This window comes from Camelus bactrianus, chromosome 4, assembly GCF_048773025.1.
Source record: "Camelus bactrianus isolate YW-2024 breed Bactrian camel chromosome 4, ASM4877302v1, whole genome shotgun sequence".
Taxonomy (NCBI): Eukaryota; Metazoa; Chordata; class Mammalia; order Artiodactyla; family Camelidae; genus Camelus; species Camelus bactrianus.
This window is the reverse complement of record NC_133542.1, coordinates 33,749,733-33,770,017: the sequence shown is the minus strand read 5'-3', so window position 1 is coordinate 33,770,017 and position 20,285 is coordinate 33,749,733. Positions and strand designations below refer to the sequence as shown.

The 20,285-nt window shown below is 42.8% G+C and overlaps 1 protein-coding gene across 3 annotated transcripts in view; it reads left to right on the top strand.

Annotated features, from left to right (window-relative positions):
• Window positions 1-6,627: 6,627 nt before the first annotated feature.
• Window positions 6,628-20,285, top strand: part of KANK1 (KN motif and ankyrin repeat domains 1) — a 180,436-nt gene continuing 166,778 nt past the window's right edge. Inside the window, exon 1 of one of the 3 annotated variants that reach the window (XM_074361652.1) lies at window positions 6,628-6,908. The gene's annotated coding sequence lies outside the window, so the exon portion shown is untranslated. The remainder of the gene's footprint in view (window positions 6,909-20,285) is intronic. The other 2 variants (XM_074361651.1, XM_074361653.1) reach the window with 2 other exon arrangements.

Here is a 20,285-nt window from a genome sequence, read left to right as displayed (position 1 = left end):
TGCTGAATAGCATGGTGACAGTGGGCCTCTCTGGGAAGATGACGTTTGAGTAAAGGAGGTGATAACAGAAGCCATGCTGCTCTGGGGGACGAGAAGAGGAATGCCAGGCACAGAGGACCGAAGGTGGACACATTCCTGGCGTGTTCCAGGAAGGATGAAGAAGCCAGTGTGGCTGGAGAGAGGAGAGGGGAGAGGGAAGAGGGGAGGAGGGAAAACTAAGTAACTATTATGGTCTTCATCATGATAAAGGACTCCATGAACCCAACTTCCACTTTGGAATCTCAGTTTACCTGCTCTATGACTGCAGGGAAACCCTAAACAACTTACTTTTTTTTTTGGTGGGGGGTTGTGGGGAGGAGGCTAATTAGGTTTATTTCTTTCTTTCTTTCTTAATGGGGATTGAACCCAGGACCTCATGCATGCTAAACAGGCATTCTACCACTGAGCTACACCCTCCCCCTGGAATGATGGTTCTTGTAAAGCATGAGTAGGTTAGGATTTTTTTCACAAAACTATAACTAGAGAAAGTCAGTATAGCTTAGTGATGATGTGTGTGCTTTAACTGATAGGCCTGAGTTTATATTCTGTTCTCCTTACTTGCTTGATGTGTGCCCTTGAGCAAGTCACTTAACCTCTCTGTGCTTCAAGTTCCATCTCTGTGAAATGAGGCAATTAGAAGTGCCTCCTTTTGAGTTGTGAGGGTTATAGGAGAAGGTCCACGTAAAATGCTTAGCACCACGCTTGGCTCTCAAAAAGTACTAAGTGAATGTCATTATTATTTCTTGAAAAGTATAATTAGGAGGATTAGGTATTTTGAAATATCTACTTCAGTGTACACTTGAAATGTATGTTTAATAGCCAAAACATGCTTTTGAGCAAAAATGTCTTATTATTCTTATTAATAGAAGTGGTGGCCAGCCTCCAAGAAGATCTCCAAGGATCCCCATGTCATTCATTCACACCCTGTGTTAGTCTCCTCTCACATTGCATCAGGGTTGGTCTGTGGGACCAAAGAAGATGGTGGAAGTGATGGTACTTTTGAGATGAGGTTATAAAAGACATTGCAGCTATGATCTTGGTCGTTCTCTCTCTCTCTCAATCACAGTTCTTGGGGAAACCTGCTGCCATGTCAAGAGCAGCCCTGTGGAGAGGTCCCCTATGGAGAGGCACCCCCAATGAGGTACACATGACAAGGCGCTGAGGCCTATTAAGCAGCCCTGCTAGTGTGGGGGGGATGGGCAGGGGTGGAGAGTTAACACTTCTTTATTGACACGACTGAAGTGTGTTGACATCAGTGTTCCTTATTAGGCTTCAGCTGCGGTCATTCTCAGTTGCACGTGGGCAGCGTCCTGCCTCCCGGCTCAGTGCCCCTACCACCCGTGGAAGACCACGCCCTGCCAGCTTCGCTCCAAGCACCTTCGTTTTTATCTTCCCTTGAAAGTTTGTCTGATGAAAAGATTCCAGGGCTCAAAAGACAGCTCTGTTGTTCGAAAACCACTAGGTTAGAGAATGGTGCTAATGAGGTCAAGGTCACCAGGTCACTAGGTCAGGGTTTCCTTGCCAAAGGAGAAGAGGCTTCAGTGACAATGACTCAGCTCGAAGTGATCACTAACATGATAGAAAAAACAACACAAAACAAAGCAATGTAATGCACAGGCTGTCCTAAGTTCTGGCTCTGCACTCCTGCCACCTGGGTTCGAATCCTGCCTCCAGCACTCGGCGCTGTGGCTTCCTGCAGATATCTGAACCTCCCTTAGCTCCATCCTCATTTCTGCAAATGGTGGATAAGAATCATGCTACCTCACAGGAGAAGCAAGTTCTCAGTAAGTGTTATCAATTACTAAAATTATATTGTTTTCATTATAATAATAGTTATTCTTTTAAGTATTATATATTATATTTTATATATAAATGAAGTATTATATTATTATAATTGTTTTATTATAATACTGCTTATATTATTATTATAATACTTATCTTTTTCAAGCCAAAGTCTATTATATTATAGTTAATTTAGTAAATATATTAACTTCCCTAAAGGTCAGGTAATTTCTAGGGATATATTTGTGTCCTTTATAAAGCTTAACCCAGTGCTTTGGTCACAATATTTCCTCGGTAAATATTTGTTAAATAAATTAATGTTCTAAATATAGTGGGTCTGCAGGGATAGGCTTGTACACATAATCCCTCCACTTAGCATCCTAGGAGAATGTCATACACCTTTGAATGCTCTATAAATATTTTATAATAGTAACAATGATATACTGAAGATTATAATTATGAATAAAGATTATTCTTAGCTAAATTTCCTGAACTAGGGTTACGTCCTTCAGGAACATAAAACACGTATTCATACGGGGCTTCGGCTTAATGCAAACTGAACCCTAACTTACTTTGTGAAATAACTAAAGCAAATGAGTCAATGTGTCCTTTACCTTTCAAACAGTCGTTTCCAGGAACCAGAAGTGCGGGACTATCACATTAAAGGCTGAGATAAATTAGGTCCTCTTTTCTTTCTGGGTTTAGATAATAATTATCTTATGTGCTTTCTGATAAGAGTCAGCAACTAGATTATTTTACATTCATATCCTAAGTTTTGTAATGCTTATAACTAAATGGCAAACTAGCTTGTGAAATCTGAGTTATGAGCTTTGGGATATAGAAAAGAGCAGAGCCGGCCAAATGCTTCTCCATTTTAGTTTTCTTCAACGAGGGACGCTGAAGCACTCTTTTGGGAGAGGAAACCACAGAGCCATTGGCAGAAGGGAAGTCTTCCAGATTGTGACTCACAGAGTAGCATTTTGTAATATTAATAACTGTTCCTTAAAAAGAAGACTCCTTGGTGGCAGTAAAGCCTTGGGCAAGGGTGAGGGAACACACCACTTCCCTTAGTAAAATCCACAACCTTGAAGGTTGGTGTTGGAAAAGGCCCTACAGGTGGTGGATCCAGCTCTCTAGACAGCACAATTCCCCTGCCCTCCGGTTTACCTTCCCTCTGAGGGAGACTCACTCGTGCCCAGGTTTGTACACACTCCCTGTCTCACACGCATGCACACGCACACACACACACACACACACACATATTCTTGCCACTTTGATGACTTCCCTTTAATACTCTGGTATGAAGACAGCTAAAACCCCTTCCTTCAAATCTCTGTAAAAATTTTGAGAATGACAAGAACTTTTTAAAAATATTAATAAGTATGGTATATATCCATTGTAAAAACAAAAAAAAGTGAGGACAGGGAATGAAGAAGACTATTAGGAAGGAAATTACTTCCAGGGCCTGACCCCATTCTACCTGCCCCAAAGGTCTGGGGTGGCTTTGGTGACCTCTTGCCTGTGTCTTCCTTGCTCTCTCCTGATTTATCTCCTTGCGGCCATGTGCCTCATTGGGCCTGGGTCTGTGGGACACTCAGGGTGCCGGATTCTTACCTGCAGCATACCCAAGGCCCATTCTGGTCCACTTACTCTGCGCGGTTTGACCCTTACTGTACCTTGATGAAGCAGGCACAGTAGGTATTTCTTCCTTTTATAGACAAGGACCTTGAGGCTCAGGGGGGTCAAAGAGTTGGCTGCTGCTATTTGCACACCATTCCTAGTATGTGGCAGATGACTAATTGCATACATGAAGGTCCACGGTGCAAGTGGGCTGCTACCTCAGAACCAGGGCAGATGCTCTTTAGCTGCGAAGTGTGTGTGACTTACGGTCATGTTCATTATTAATGTACTAGATTTCCTTAACTTAATCCCGAAGGAATGGGTGCAGGATAAAATGGCTTTGACGGGAAAGGAGGGAGAGGATAAGGTTCTGAATGCGGGGATGCTGCCAGTAAGACAGTCTTCCTTATGACCACACATGTGGAGCACGGAGCCATATGCTGCCACTGGGGCTGATATTCAATAAACAAACGATACGTGTTAAAAAGGGCCTGAAGGAAATTTGCCGTGCGTTTAACAGTGGCTGTATCTAGGTGATAGAGTCATAAGTGATTGTTGTTTTTTCTTTATTCTTTTTTATATGTTTCCAAATTTTTCCTTATAATTGGCATGCATCACTTTTATAGTCTAGAAAACTGTTACACATTAGTTTATGATATTTTGCACAAATATATGACTATCAAGTTAAAAACGTGTGTGCTTCAAAGGACACTATGGGAGAAGATATTTACAAATCACATATCAGATAAAGGACTAGTATCAATTATCAGATATAAGGAAAGACCTCTTATAAAGACTAACAATAAAAAAAGACACATAACCCAATTTTAAAATGGGTAAAGGATTTGAATAGACATTTCTCCAAAGAAGATATACAAATGGCCAATATGGATATGAAAAGATGCTCAACGTCATTAGTCATTAGGGAAATACAAATTAGAACCATGAGATAGCACTTCATACCCCCTATGATATATACAACAAAAAAGATGACAATAACAACTGTTAGCAAGGACTTGGAGAAATTAGAACTTTCATAATGGGAATATAAAATAGTACAGCCACTTTGGAAAAGTGTATTAGTTCCTCAAAAAATTAATCATAGAGTTACCATAAAGCCAAGAAATCCTACTAGACATACACCCAAGAGAAATGAAAACATATGTTTACACAAAAGCTTGTACATGAATGTCTTAGCAGCATTATTCATAAGAGCCAAGAAGTGGAAGCAATCCAAAGTGCCCATCAATGTATGAATGGATAAACAAAATGTAGTATGATCCATACCATGAATATTACTCAGCTATAAAAAAGGATGAAGGAATGGTACATGCTACCACATGGACGAACCCTGCGAGCAAATGTTAAGAAGCCAGACCCAAAGGCTACATGTTACATGTTTCTATTTATATGAAATGTCTGGAATAGGCAAATCCGTAGAGACAGAGAGTAGATTAATGGTTGCCTGGGGCTAAGGGTCTGGGGACTGGAGAGTGACTGCTAATGAGTATGGGTTTTTTTTTACTGGAGTGATGAAAGTGTTCTGGAATTAAATAGTGCTGATGGTTGCATAACTGTAAATATATTCAAAATCACTAAATTATACACTTTAAGAGTAAACTTTTTTGCTATGTGGATTGTATCTCAATAGGAAGATGACTAAAAATAAAGCTTCTAGGATAGATCCACTAAAAATTAAGGATCTGCCATACTTTTGATTGATTAGGTTTGACTGATTAGGTTTCATAGGTTTGAGGACCTATGAAATAAGTGTTTACTGATTAAATGTAAGGAAGGAGAAATAAATGATGGAGGGCACGTTGTGTATGCAGGAGCCCCCTTGGGAATAAATACTCTTTTCATAGAATCATAGACATTGGGCGGGAGGGTTAGAGAAGATGTATTGAGTCCACATAGCCTGTTCTACAGTTGAAGAATCTCAGGCCAAGAAGGAGGAAAGAATTTGTTTACTGTCACCTGGTGAGCTGGCAAAGGGGCTGAGACTAAAAATGAGATTTTCTGTTCCCATATATCTTTGAGCTGCCCTCTGTTCATCCTCTTCACAGGCGGGGGCCATCAGTTTCAGGAATTTGCAGGTGTGCTTTGGCTGTGAACATGTAGGGAAACATTGATCTCACAGCCTCTTCTCCCCAGAGGCCAGCCTTTCGTCTTGTGAGGTTTGATGACTCTTCATTTTAACCTACTTGCAAAGATACTGTGACGTGCCTAAAGCCCCCTGGGCATGTGCTGTGCTGGAGAGCTCAGGGGAGGACGTCCCCACCCCCACACCTTGCCCTCCTGCCCCTTAAGAAAGTCAGTGATTGAAAGCTGACATTAGTGTTTCTTGTCTCGGGTAGGTTTTTGTTTTGTTTTGTTTTTTTAATTTAACTAAAGTCGATCCTGCCGTCCTGTTTATTCAAACCATCTTCAATTTGAAAGAAGACTTAAATCATAGCCTCATTTGCACTCACTGAGGTTGTTCTGAATCGACTGTCTGACTTTCTAGGTTGGTTCTGAGCTCCCAGGCAGGTACTGAACCTTCTTGAGTCCCCCGAACACCTGCACCCTTTTGGATACGCATTCTCTCCTTTCCACTGAGGACTCCGTCCTGCAGTTGAGCGGGCGCGGACGCACGGAGGACACAGGGCGGGTCCAGAGAACCGCGGGAGGCTTCTGGCTTCCCCAGAGACTGTCCCGCCCAGGCACCTGCCAGAAACCAGAGCCCAGCATGCTCCAGTGTCCCGCTCTCACCAGGGGCCAGAAAACCGACAGTCACAGAGCAATTTCTTAGCGGAGTGGAGGTGGGGGGCAGTAAAAGGCGTTAGGCGGGGGTGTTAATCGTGCCAGCCTCTCGATCCAGGTACCCCTCAGGGTCAGAGGTGTTAGAATCGAACTGACGTAAGTCTCACTGGGGATGGATTTTTTCCCCCTCCCTCAGGGGAAAAAGGTAAACACACATCCGCAGAAGCAGCGTGCCGGGGTGGAGGGAGCTGCTCTGCCTGCTTCTCGCAATGCAGAAGCCTGCCAGCCGGGGTGAGCCGGCGGAGGTGCGCGAAGGTGCCTCGTGGGCCTGGTGGAGTTGGAGAGGCGCGCAGGCGCACTGGAGTCTGCCCGCCGGCCGGCTACGGGGTACAAAGAGAGCGCCGCGGAGTGCCAGGGTTGCTTAAGGTCTCGGGAGCCGCCTGGGGTTTCGCAGGGCCAAGCTGTCCCTCCCGCCCCGCTCCGGGACGCAGCCACAGACGTTTTCCATCCAGAGTCTGAGGTTTGCCTGTCTTCCCCGAGTACCTCGCGCGTGAGGTAGCTGCGGGGCCTGGGTGGATACTGTACGTTTCGGGGTTTAATTCTGGCGCTTGCGAGCCGGGGCCGGCTCCGCCCCTCCGCCCCGCCCCCTCTTCTGAGGTCCGGGAGCCGTGCGTGAGGCGGCGAGCGGCCGGCGGGGCGCCGCAGGTGGGGAGAAGCGCCTGGAGGTGAGTGGAGCTGGGGACTGCGCCGCGCTCTTTTCCCCAGCGGGTTGGCGCGGTGGCGCCGTGCAACGACCCCTGCCCCGAGCCGGCCTTCTCGCCCAGCCAGGCCAGCTTGGCGCGCGCCAGGGCGCACGGCGGCTGTGGCGGTGGAGGAGGGCAGCCCCCGCGGGCTCCCGCTCCCCGGGTTACCCAGGCGGCCTCAGGGCGGGCCTAGGGACGGGGTCCGAGAGGTTGCGGCGGCCCGGTGGCCGGCCGAATTTGGCGCGCTGAGGCAGCGGGGCTCGGCGGGTCTGGAACGGGAGCGAGGCGCGCCCGGTTCGGGGCAGCTGGAAAGGCCGGGCCGGGCGGCGGGAGGGTGCGCCTGCCCAGCGGGGACGTATGGCTTTTGGGTGTCCCTGGGGCACTCTGTTGGCCCGGGAAGGGGTAGGAGAACTCTCCGAGGGGTCTCTCCGTAAAGTTTTTGGCTCTGCTCCGCAGGAGGGAGTGGCGGTCGACCCCTTTCTTCCTCTGTTACAGAGCGGCAGGTGGCCTCGGGTCGCCCTCAGCCGACTCCGAGATGGTTCCGCCCGGGGTTGGAGGGGTCGGGAGGTGGGGGAGGGGTGTGGGGGGCTCCGGGGCCAGTCGAACCCGGCCGGAGGTCGTGTCCAGGGAGGGTGCGAGCGCCCTTAGGCGGACTTGGTCCCTCAGCAACCCTCTCTTCCATGCCTCTTCGGCAAACACGCAGGAATCCTGCGCCCACCGCAGCTACTTCCCCATAACCATTCTAATCCACCTGGATCCGCGTGGAACTTTCCCAGGCAACTCTTCGCAGTGGGTCCTGCAAGTCAGCAAGAACTGTGCCGCACCGGGGTGACTTAAAGAAAGCTTTGGCGAGTTAACTTTAAAAATAATCTATGGCGTCCTCCAGCGCTCGCTCTCGGCACATCGTCTCCACGGAGTTTCATCTCGTCATTATTAATTAATGAAATGTTGTATCAGGACGAGAACCCTGAGACTAACAAGGAAGGTTAATCATACAGATCTATAATAGTGCACTTTTTTGCCCTACCTTCATCCCATCCATCTCTGAGGTGGATGGAAATCAGGGCCAGTTTCCTTATTTTTAATTCATGAGTTTATTCAACTTGGTTTTTCAGTGGTCTTAGCTGTCCATCTGCTAGTTGCTCCTTTCGTTCAACTTTCTCTTTTTTCTCAAAAAAAAAAAAAAAAAGTTGGGCACCCCCATATTTTATTTATTTTAAAAATTGAGATAAAATAAGCTGTCATAAATTTACCCAATTAAAGCGTACCATTCAGTGTTTTTTTAGTATATTCACAAAGTTATGCAGTCATCCCTACTAATTTCAGAACATTTTCATCACCCCCAAAAGTAACCTCGTACCCATTAAGCAGTCACTCCTCATTTACCCTTTCCCCAGCCTCCTACTCATTCTAAGGTGACCCTTTCCCAAGATAGACATTGAGTGAGAAGACTGAGAGATTATTGACTCCTTTTATTCGGTCCTTTTTCAGTTAATAGATTTGGGGAGAGGTGCTGCTGCTGAAGCAGGGGAAGAAAAATTAAGAATGGGCTGTCCGCTGGTGAGATTACAATGTCTAAGGAAGCTGCCAGTGGGGGAATAATTGCCTCCTTTAAAAATACACAAATTAGGAATGCATTTTATCCCTGTAGGGCACACAGGTGCTTCGGGGCACTTTCTGCACTTTAGATTTACCAGGACCACAAATCACTCTATTTGAGGTTCTAACTCAGAAAATGTGAGTTCTGTTTTGTGTGTATGCGTTTTGGGAGGTGTTAGAGGAGGGAAAAGGACTGCAGGTTTTAAACTAGTTTTGTTTTAAATTACCCAAACTGTCTCCAAAGAAAGAAATCACAGGCAAATGGCTACTAGAATGGATACAGTCAAGACTTGAGTTCATTTCTTGAGTATCAGCATCTGCTCCCAAATAGTCCTGTGAGCTAATGTGTTCGTGCATTAACCCCCTGGTTCCAGGAGGAAGAGGAAGACGGGAAAGGGTCTAGTTGGAGGAAATTCAGGCAATCGGAGAAAGGCTGAAAGGGAGCTGAGGTCTGTTAAAATGGAGAAGGGTGAGCAGGTTCAGAAGCAGCAAAGGGATCTCTGGAAATTACAGACACCTCACTTAGGCATTTGTTGGACTATCTGTGCGTATTTTAAAAGTCACGTTTTAGTGAGCAGAGTTGAAGCTATCCAGATTACGAAACAACCACCACACTTGTCTTCTGCCCTCCAATCAAATGAGGCCAAGTTGGTTTCAAATGTTACAGGATATTTTATGCCTGTTGCATGGATGGCTTGGCTTATGCATCTTTTATTAGAAATAATTTTTAAAGTTGAACTGTAACATACATATAAATATTAAGTGTACAATTTTATGAACTTTCCCAAGTGAACATAAACTTATAATCAGCACTGAACTCAAGAAACAGAGCATTGCCATGTTTTTTTCCAGTCACTCTCTCCCCAGGGGTAACCATAGACTAATTTTGCCTGTCTTCGTGCTCTATATACATGGGGTCATACAGGGGTTTTTTGGTTTGTTTTTCGTTTTTGTTTTTTTGGTATCTGGCTTCCTTCACTCAAAATTACGTTTGTGAGATTTAGTCATGTTGTTGCATGTGGCTGTAGTCCAGTCATTATCATGACTGTCCAATATTTCATTGGGTGACTGCACCACAGTTTGTCCATTTTAGGGTTGGTGGGCATTTGAGCAGCTTCATTTTGTCTGTGGTGAATAGTGTGACTGTGAATATTGTACTCCATGCCTTTGTGTACCTCTGTATTCTGTGCATCCTCAGGAGTAGAACTGCTTTTAATTCCTCTCTCCTTTCAAGTAAAACTCAGTAAAAATTTCTCTAAGGTGAAGGCTGCTCCACTAACTTTCATTTAGAATAAACCAACATCAATGAATTGTAATAAATAATAATTACATTTCTCTTTTATCCAAGGCCCTGGTAGGGAATTCAGAGACTAAGATCCTCATGGGATTCATAGAAAGTGGGGAGATGTAAAGATACGGTATTGAGTTGGAGGCAGAAGTATGGGAATATCTGATATAAATGACTTATTGGAAATGGGGGAGGGGGGAATTAACACTGAGTACAGAGGTTTGGATGATATTTAGGGCCTTGAAGAATGTGTACAGTTGGGGATTAGAGTAAAAGACATTGCAGTTTAGGCCATAGCATTTAAAGAAGCAAAGCAGTCCTTGTCATTGTCAGTCACGTACTTGGAGATCCAGGTGAATGGCAATTTGAGCTTATGCCCTTCTAGTGGCTCTCATGACTACTGAGTGAGCCTCGTGATCCTTGTGGAAATATTGTAGCTCTGGACCCAGACTGGCTAGTTTGAATTTAGATGCTGCTGCTTGCTGTGTAACCGTTCGGTTACTGAACCTCTCTGTGCCCCAATTTTCCATCTATAAAAAGGGGATAATAAAAGCCCTCTCCTCATGGGGTTATTGTGAGGATTAAATGAGTTAAAACATATAGCATGTAGAAGATTGCTTAGCACACAGTAAGTGCTAAACATGTTTGCTGTTGTTTCTTTAATTTTTAATTGTTTAAATATCTGTAGTTATATTTGTCCATAGTAAGTATATTATAAACAACAAAGAAGGGTTTAACATGAAAACTAAAACCCATTACTCCTTTTTTATCCCAACTCAGCTACCGTCTCTTCTCAGGTGTGATAACCACAACCTGTTTCTGTTTTTAGTTCTTTAGGTGATTATCATTGAACAAGTTAATGTAAATTTTAGTGGCTTAAACAGTTGTTTCATGGTATTATCGGTTCTGCGGGTCAAGGATTCAGGCCGGGCTTGGCTGCTTCTGCTCCTTGTGGTGTTGACTGTGGTCTCTCTGTAGCATGAAGCTGGTGAACGGGCTGGTCTGGAGGTATCCAGGAAGGCTTTGCTTCCACGCCACGTGCCTTGGCAGGAATGGCTGGAAGACTGGGCTCAGCATTGACTGTTGACCAGAGTGCCTACAAATGGCAACTTCAGTGTGGTGGCCCCAGGAATTTGCATAACTTATATTGTCACCAGCTTCCCCTGTGTGTTAATCAGGGTCTGTAGAGAAACAGGCCAATAAGGTGTGTTTATAGAAAGATTTAAGATAAGAAATTGGTTCACACAACTGTGGAGGTTGGTGAGTCCAAAATCTGCAGTGTAGGCCGGCAGACTAGAGACCCAGGAGAGCCCGTGTTGCAGATAAAGACTAAAGGCAGTCTGCTGGAGAATTCCCTCTTGCTCAGGGAGACGAATCTTTTTTTGTCCCAGTCAGGCCTTTAACTGATTGGATGAGACCCACCCACATTATGGAGAGCAGTCTGCTTTAACCAGAGCTCACCACTTAAAATATTAATCTCATTCCAAAACACCATCCAAGTAGACACATGAAATTAACTTGAGGTATGAGTGGGAAGCTTCATGCCTAACCTCAGGAGTTATATAACTTTCCTTTCACCAAACTCTGTTGGCTGGAGTCAGTCACAACGAGGTGGGGACACAGACCAGTCACTTGATGGGAAGAATGTCAGAGAACGTGCAGCCTTCCTGTGCCACAGTCTACACTTGATTTCACAAATCTGACTGAGGAAGAAGTGGACTTTGTATTACCTCCCACTTCTCTTCCTCTCCTCTCTGCCTCCCAGTATTTATTAGATATCCTATTATTTTTGTCTTATTAATTTTAGCTCTCTTTTTTCAGTTACCCTTATAATTTTAAACAAAGCATTCTGTACTTGACAAGGCCATGGAGAGGTGGAAAGCTGACATCTGTTGGAGTGCGTGTGTGTTTGGGAGGGGCAGTTAAAGAGAACAGCAGACCTGTCTTGAATGGGGGGACCTCTGATGATGAGGCTCTTATTAAAACACTGCAGGCATGTGAATTGCCTGTGAGCAGGTACTCTTTGCGAGCAGAGCAGGTGATAAAATCCGACAGTTTTTATTTTCTCTCTTTGGCTTCTAAACTTGGATATCTGTTTGCCTTTTCCTTCCTTGAGCTTTGCATTTAAAGTATGGATTCTGGAAGCAAATGATGTTCTCACTGATGAAGAATCTTAAAACAGATACACTGCTGAGTTGGGTATTTGTGTGTGGATGTATGGTCCAGAAGACCCTGTCAGAAATAAGTATCCTCATGCTTCTTTCATTACAGAAGTAATCAGTTAATTGGAAATAGTTATATATTTCGGACACTGTCAGGAACCCTGTAGCTCTGTTGTCTGGTGGTTTCTTTCTTTCTTTTCATTTCTTTCTTTTTTTTTAAATCCATTTAGTTAATGGAATTGAGCAATGGAGCTTAGTTTAACTCTCAGGAGGCATACTAATACCTTTTTATAATTATCTGATCCCCTGAGAAGCACATGAGAACTTCTGTTTTTGTTGGTTTATGTTTATTGCATATGCAGTTAAAACTTGTTTTGATATTTATTTTATATAATTTTTGGCTTGCTCAGAGGCAAGAATGTAAGTTTGTTGTTATCTGCATTATATTTTTGGCTACGTTTGTTTAGATTTCTGTTCATAATTCTGACTGGCTCACCCTTTGACCTTGGGCAAAAATATGAAAACATAATTAGAGCATAGATGGAAATCAAGCCTGGTTTTATCCTCCTCCCCTGTTTTTATATTCTTAACAGAGCTACTCTTTCCTGTAAAACTACCTGCTCAAGAGTGGCTGTTTTTAGGGGCTGGGATTGTCCCTGTTTTGTGATGCTATGGCTCACTTTTCTGCCAAGTGCTCCCTCATCTCTGTTTCTCAAAATAGAGCCATAGGCCCAAATTGATCATCTCCGTGTTATTACCCCTTCCATTCACTGCTCTAGCCCGAAGGGTATCCTTCTAGTAGCACTGATTACTTTTGTCAGTTTTTGAACTTTGTATAGAACCACAGAGTGTGTTCTTTCTTGCGTTTGGCTTCTCTCACTCCATGTCATATTTTTAAGATTGCTCCAGGTTGTTGTGTGTGGCTGTGGATTGTCCACTTCCGTTGCTCTGCTGTATTCCATTGTGTGAATGTACCACTGTTTAGCCATCCTGATGGAGATGTACACTGGGTTGTTTCCAGTTTGGGACCAAAACGGAGAGTGCTGTTGTAAAATTTTTTCTGCATGTTTTCTGCTGAATGTGTGTACTTGTTTCTGTTGGGTGAGTGTCTAGGAGTGAAATTGTTGGGGCATACAGTTCAGCTGTAGTAGGGACTGCCAGGGTGGTTTCAGTAATTTATGTTTCCAACAGTGTGTGTAAGTTCCAGTTGCTCCTGTTCTTATCAATGCTTCTTACTGTCTGTTGTCCTATTTTAACCATTCAGGTGAATATGTGCTATTAAATTTAATGACTGATGAAGAGGAGCACCTCAGGGCTTATATTTTTTAAAAATTTTATAGCAGAGTGAGAAGGAAAAGGTAGACCAGTTAAAGAATTCATTGAGACTTGATATCATTTTTTTAAACTAATCTAGCTTTTCTGTTTCTCCATGTTCTAAAATTTATTTCTTGTGAGTTTTTTTTTTCTTCTAATTGGTGGGAGATGCATCTCAAGCGATTTATTACTAATAAAAGTTGAAAGAATGGAAGTTTGTGAATAACCTACTGGTTCTGAGAATTAAGGTGTTCAGTATATTTAAAGGCTAAAATTTTGCTCATGCTGTCTTACTTGTTCCACTTTTCTGATTTGTTAAATCAATCTATTGATTTTTGCCATTCACTGTGACTTTTTTATAGGGGAATTTGCCTGTAGTTGGCCAGGAATTATATTTCCACATGAAAATGTAAAAAAAAAAAAAAAAAAAAAAGTAAAAGAAAATTTGAGTTCTTGGTGCATAATTTTTTAAAGGAAAAACAGGGGTTGTCAACATAGGGATAAGTTGGATATAGTGACACTTCAGTGGCACTGCTGGAAGTTTTTGCCATTTCTTAGAAAATGAAGTGACTAGTTCTGATGAAACAATATATGGTTTGGTGGGCTTGAGTTTTTGATTTATTCTCTGTTGGCCTTTTAAAACTTCATCCTTCTGCTTCTATTTAGGGCACCAGTGTGTTTTCTCAATTGTTTCTTTTTAAGGATTATGTGCTCTTTAAGAATGCAACCTGTCTTAGTGTGTGTGTGTTCCGTCTTCCCTTAAATGTTACTAGGATTAGTGCTGACCAAGGGATAGACACTACTGGTCCTAAATACTTGTAAAGCATTTGTGGCTACTGTTTGGTTTCTTGGTGGCAAGATTAAGTCCTGGGTGGCATAACCTAAAGGGTCTTTGGAGAATCCAGACTTTTGACCTTGAGGGTAATAAGATTTCTCTGCCTCCAGAAACATCACATTTTGATCTCCTTTCAGAGTTATGATTCAGGAGTGGGAGGAGAGTTGACTGAATCCCTCTCAAGGAGAGGAGGTTGGGAGAGAAATGATTGACATTTGCGTACTACAACTCAAAGTATCCCAGCTCTGGCAGGGTTTTGGTAACAACTGGGAGAGGCAACTCAAATAGTTCACTACTATGGGAGTTTTTGTATATTGTTTTAATGTTGAAGGAATTCAGGTTAGTCCTCTAATGAAGTCATGTGAACTTAACTTGTGTTCTGATGTTTTTTTATTGGGGAGGGGGAGGAAAGAGAAGCCGTTGTGGTCTGAGAATTGTTCATCATGTTGGGGATGACAGCCATGGGGGTAGGGGATGCGGTGTGGAGACACTGCCTTGAGGAACACGAGAGCTTTTTATGGAGCGGCCACATGGGAGGGGAGTCACTAGGTTATGCTTTGTAGGCATTCAAGAGTATTTGTTGAATGAATGTATGTAATTTCATCAGCGGCACACTGTGGCTGTGAGATCTGCTTGAAGGTACCAATTCATCAGTTACAGTGATTTAGGTGCCCTTTGAATGGTAACCTATCCTGCAGGTAATTAGAAGTTTCATGCTTCCATCAGTTGAAGTTCAAACATTTTGGTTGTAAAGAGATTTGTCCTAACAACATTTGACCCCACCTGCCAGGTGTGTATCTGAGTCAGGTGTTGATTCTCCAGCTCTCCTCTCCACACACACACCTGCTTGTGTGTGTGTGAATTTAGAGCCATGAGAGAACCATAGGTTATCCTCCCCAAATTCAGTGAGCTCTCTTTTTCAGGAGAGTTTAAATCAATTTTAGGCTAATAGAAAAAGAGAACTGTTTCTTTTTGTTTGTTTTTTAAGGTTTATTTTAGCCAACCTCAGGAAACAAAAGGCTACTGTTTGGAAACCAGGAAAAGCTAATTGGAATGCCTTTGTTTTCCCTTTGGTGAAATCCTTTATGCTCAAATAGTTTTTTCCCACCTTCTGGAGAGCCAAAGTATTACTCAGAAACAGAGGGCTACTCTGTCCAGGCTCAGTTGCTGGGAAGGGTGTGCCAGTGGTTCACCTGCTGAACTCAAGAATGAGTAAGAAGACCTTACTCTTACTAATGAGCCCAGAAGGACTCAATAAAGTGGCTTTAGTACAGTGGAAAAAAATGTCACTTTCCTGCTCTGTCAAGTTTGCTAGCAAAAGGAGGAAATACTGCTTAAGGGCTTGCAGTTTATATTGTTTATGAATCATTTTCTTGGGAGCGTTCTCTTTCAAAGAAAAGGTGTTGTGAACCTCTGGCCTCACATTCAAGTTGACCAGATAACTGTGCTTGCCTGTTAACCTGATTTGAGCCCTGACTTGGAGTTGTTCTTCACGTTTTGATGTCTGTATTTTGGCCTGGGTCCCTGGCAGGGTTGGGGGTGTTGAGTGTATGGAAACTGTGCGTCATCCAAGCATCTTTTTTCTATTTGACCCTCAGTGACCCAGGGAAGCTTTTCTTTTCTTGTCTCTTCCCCATTTCATAACCTTTATTTTTGGACAGGTCACAACATTGAAGGGACCTGATTCTGTTTAGGGCAGCAGTTAGGAGGTTGGCCTCTGGAACCTCAGGCCAACTGCTTCCTGCCAGCCATGTGTTTCCTTTGCCTCTGTGGGTCTGAGAAGGAGGAGTAATGTAGTTGTGCCATGTGTTTAAGTGTGTCTTGGTGTGGTGGGGAGGGAGGGGGAGGGAAGAGGGAGAAGAGAGGGAAGATAGAGGATGGAATATCTGGGATACAGTCTTTCCTGACTGTAAGTCTCCCTGGAAAAAAAAGTCTCAAAAGACCTACCTTGTTTGCTTATGACCAGAGGAGCTGAGAAAAGGCTGTGATCCCCGGTGGCACACAGTGGACCAAAGAGAACCCTGGGAGCAAGTAAGAAGGTAGAGACAGGTTCAGGGACCTGGGTCCAGTAGGAAACACCAATTCCATGAAGTGCCACCACCTTTCTCCCTTCTCTGCAAGCACTAACACAATTTTAGCTGAGCAAAATCATCTTTCTCTGCTTAGACCGTGGGATAACGAGAGATACTGCACAGAGGAGCTGGGAGGATCACTGAGGAAATAGATGTGTGAGCCCTACCCAAGCTTCCTTGGAATCTGATCATTGGAGAAGCCCATTGCTCCTCCAGCCTCAGACAGGAAACTTTCACTGGCTGTTTAGGAAAATGGGATTCCTGATAATTGCTGGGAAGTTGTTGAGATTGGGATATTTTTCTCTGGGGGTACTGGGTTGGAGAGAGTTGAGGTATGTTCTTTGGATTGTGAACTTGTGCTCTGAATGTCTCTCCAGGGAAACACTCTACAGGGCTGTTGGTTGTGTTGGGCTGTGCTGGAAGCCATGCTGTGCAACTTTTAAGGCCTGGTGGTGAAAACCATTTGCCATTTATAACAATGTTTCCAGGGTATGATGCATAAATATACTTGATAAACTGTGGGCACACTACTGGTTAAATTGGTGATTTCTTGTATCTGAAGCTTTGAGGAAGTGAGGATAGAAACATTGTATTTATAGTCCAGGGCCTATGGAAAGACTGGGTCCCATTCAATTGGCTAGTTACCTTTCCTTCAATCTGTGTCTGTGTAGACCCGGGGATTGGATCTATTTCTCACAGTAACATGTACTATTTTGCTTGTTCTCATGTTCATTAAAATTAAAAACTTTCACTCAGTGGTCAAATTAAGAGTCAAAAGGCAAGTCACAAAGTAGAAGATATTTGTCGTAACACATATCCAACAAGCAACTTGTCCAGAATATGTAAAGAACAGCTATAAATCAATAAGAAAAACAAAACATAATTTTTAAAATGAGCAAAAGGGTTTCAAAATTATTAGTCATCAGGAAAATGCAAATTAAACTGCTATAAAATACCAGCACTTAGTCACCCAAATGGCTAAAATTAGAAAAAAAAAAATCCTGATAACCAAATGGAAATATAGAAAGACTCAGACTCCTATACACTGCTGGGGGATATGTAAATTGGTTTAACTACTTTGGAAAGCTGTTTGGACTTATCTCTAAAACTGAACAAACATGTATCCTGTGACTCAATAATTATACTCTTAGATAGGTATACCCAACAGGAATGAGTGCATATGTGCACCAGAAGTATTTGCAAGAGTATTTATAATGGAATAATAGAAACATAGTAGAATCAATACAAATATCCATGAATGGGTAAATAAACTGTGGTGTGATTATGCGTGAAATACTACATAGCAATAAAAAGGACAAATGCCTGCTACACAAAACAACATGATGACTCTCATAGATATTTCGCTGAGTAAAAGAAGTCAGAAATAAGTGTACATATTGTATGATTTCATTTAAATGAAGTCAAAAAGGCAAAAATACTTGATGGTGACAAGTCAGAATAGGGCAGGGGTGGCGCAAGTATGAACTGACTGGGAAGGGGCTTGGGGGACACTTCTGGGGCCTGATAGTGTTCTGTATCTTCGATCTAGGTGCTGACGACATGGATATATTCATTTGTGGAAAAAAAAATCATATGTTGTAAACTGCTATACTACAATTAAAAAATTCATCATGATAAAAATTTAAGACTTAAGTGCTTTACTGTATGTGTATTATTCTTTAATCTAAAAAGTCTATGAAGATCAAACATTTAAAAATAAAAAATCCAAAAAGTAAAACAAACTTAGAAGGTTTATTAGCTGCAAAGAAGAGGAACTCATTTAAACTGGCTTTAACAAACCAGCATCAACAATAAGAAATTTGACCCAAACAAACAACAACTAACCCAATAAGGAGTTTGTTGGGAGGAATCCAGTGGAAACCCAAGTGCATGGTAGCGCAGCCAGTCCTCCTGGGAACTGGGGAGTTGGGGCAGGAAGTTATGATTTCTTTTGGACACTCGGGGCAGCTTGTCTCTAGCATTTGCACCGTTCTCTGGCTTTTCTCTAGAGATTACCTTTCTCTGCCTCTGCTCCCACATGGCAGAAAATGGCAACACAGCCTTTACTATGACCTTCCATTTCAAGCCTATCTCTTTTTCATACTGTATGGTTCAGTCTTTCTAGCCCTCTCTCATTCGCTTCTGATCAGCTTGGCCAATGATCAGAGTAGGAACCATTCTGTGGTCCAGTCAGCTGTGGCCAGAGAGGCTGGGATCATATAGAAAACACGGAGCAGCCAAGGATGGGTGGATTTCTCTAAAAAAGGGGAATGTGGGTGGGAAAATGCTTGCCATCCTACCACATGTTTTCCTGCTGAGTGTCTGCTTCCTCCCTTCTTTCCCAGCCACTGTTTGGAGCAGGGAAAAGAGTCCCCCGGAAATTGTCTTCCCTCCTGGCCAAATCAGACTGTAATGTCTGCTTCCAAACAGGACATCTCAGCAGCTTGGCCCTAATTTCTTGTTGAGTCTCCTCTAACCACAGACTAGTCTTGCAGAAGGAGCTGTCATTACCTTGTACTGGTTTGGGATTATGGAATAATTTCCCAAATGCTTGACAGTGCACACCTTCTGAGTGTAACTTTGTATCAAATTATAGGAAATATTGTTCCTAACTTAATTTGATTTAGCAATGCAAATAGCCTTTCTAGTCATCTATTATGGGTTTGATAACCCTAGGGGAGAGAATTGTGCGCCCCCAGATTAAGGACTGTTTAAAGCAGAGTACAGCATTACCTCTCTCCTAGTCCCTTGGATAAGCTGTGAATTGTCTGTACACCTTCACTTGGTTTATGCCTGAATGAAGTTTCTTAGTGTTGCCCTTGACCTTTTACCAGGTACCTTCTCACTGTGCCTTTTTTTCATTTGTCCCCTACCAATTGAACAGCTTCTAGATAGCACAACCTGACAGCTTAGTCCTAGTAAGTGTTCTGAGTTTCTTTGGACTTCTAGCTTGCCAAGACCTCATCACAAATTTACAAGAGGGGGTGTTGAATATTTTTCCTTCAGAAATTAATTTTTAGATAAGTTCTTGTATATTTTCAGGGTAGCTATGAGAGGAGTATTAACTTTGGACATTGTTTTTCTTTGGCTTCTGGAAAAGAATTTGAGAGATCTAGTAATTTTCGTTGAGTTCTGTTTTAATTGATCATTTGAGAAACTGTTTGCATCATCAGATCTTATATCTGATTAGTTAAGATTTTCAGGCAGGGACTAATACAGAAAATTGAAAATGAACCTAGCCTAGACTTTTTGGGGGATGATTTCTACATCCCATAAAATCTCAGGCAGTTACATTTCCTTGTTTTGCCAGGATACTGGTGTGCCAGTTAAGTTTATAACCTTGATTCCTGTTTTATCCCCACATCAGTTAGAGATTAATTACATGCCTGTGGAAGGGTGAGCTGTTGAACTTTATCTTCTTTGAACCTACTGTTGTTCTCAACGAAGTCTTCTAAAGGTCAGTCAAACAAGTAACTTAAGTTTCTCCCTTCCCCCTAAAGCACATATTTATAAGGTGAAAACTTTAATTAGAAGAAGGCAGATGTTATTTTCAGTTTATTACATTCATTATGCAGATGGTTAACATGAAAATTCACTGGCAGTGAGACCTACATGTTCATCCACCTTTATTAGGCTGCTCTGGGTATTATTTCGTTGAGCATTAAAACATTTTTTAAAATGAAGTGTTGGTTTCATTTCTCAGCTGAGACTAGATGGAGCTCAGTGGCTTAAAACAACATATTTTAATTTCTTGTTCACGTTACGTGATAGTAAGGGCTCTGCTCCATTCTCTGCTCTAGATCCAGACTGAATGAGCCACCTGAGTCTGGGACAAAATCTCCTGGGGGTCAGAAAGGAAATGACCAATTCAGTCATGGCTATTAATGCTTCTGCTTATATGTTACTTCCACTCACATTCCATTTGCTGAAGCAAGTCACATGGCTAAGCCTACTAACAATAGGGTAGGGAGGTATAAGTGGATATTCCATCTGGAAGCACTACAAGTCACGTGACACAGGAGGTGTAATCCTCTTACAGGGAGGGCAGCAAATAACTGCAACAACATTATAGTCTACAATAATGGAAAG